Raw genomic sequence first — 358 nt, forward strand, 5'->3', positions numbered from 1 at the left:
ATCCTATGGTGAGGACAAGAATCAAGTAGCTTCTTGAAGCGCTCTCAATACTCATGGAGTGTCTCAACTTCACTTTGTACAATACAAGAAATCTCCTTCCTAAATCTATCGGTGACCTCCAGTGGAAAGAGTTATCTAAGAACTCTCTCTAGAGCAAATCCCAATTTGTGACAACTTCATATGATTGAGTGTAGAACCATTCTTTTGCTCTTCCTTCAAGAGAAAAAGGAAAAGAAAACAACCAAATAACAACCTCATCCGAACCATATCTCCTAGTGGTTGAACACACCACTTGGATATCCTTAAGATGCTTGATAGGATCCTGAGTGGGTAAGCCATGAAACTTAGGAAGCAAATT

At 39.4% G+C, this 358-nt stretch overlaps 1 non-coding gene across 1 annotated transcript; it reads left to right on the forward strand.

The window, feature by feature from the left end:
• Window positions 1-107, forward strand: LOC112782095 (small nucleolar RNA R71). The gene has a single exon (XR_003192835.1). It is a non-coding gene; the product is annotated as a small nucleolar RNA R71 (small nucleolar RNA).
• Window positions 108-358: the final 251 nt, after the last annotated feature.

Source organism: Arachis hypogaea, chromosome 19 (assembly GCF_003086295.3).
Source record: "Arachis hypogaea cultivar Tifrunner chromosome 19, arahy.Tifrunner.gnm2.J5K5, whole genome shotgun sequence".
Taxonomy (NCBI): Eukaryota; Viridiplantae; Streptophyta; class Magnoliopsida; order Fabales; family Fabaceae; genus Arachis; species Arachis hypogaea.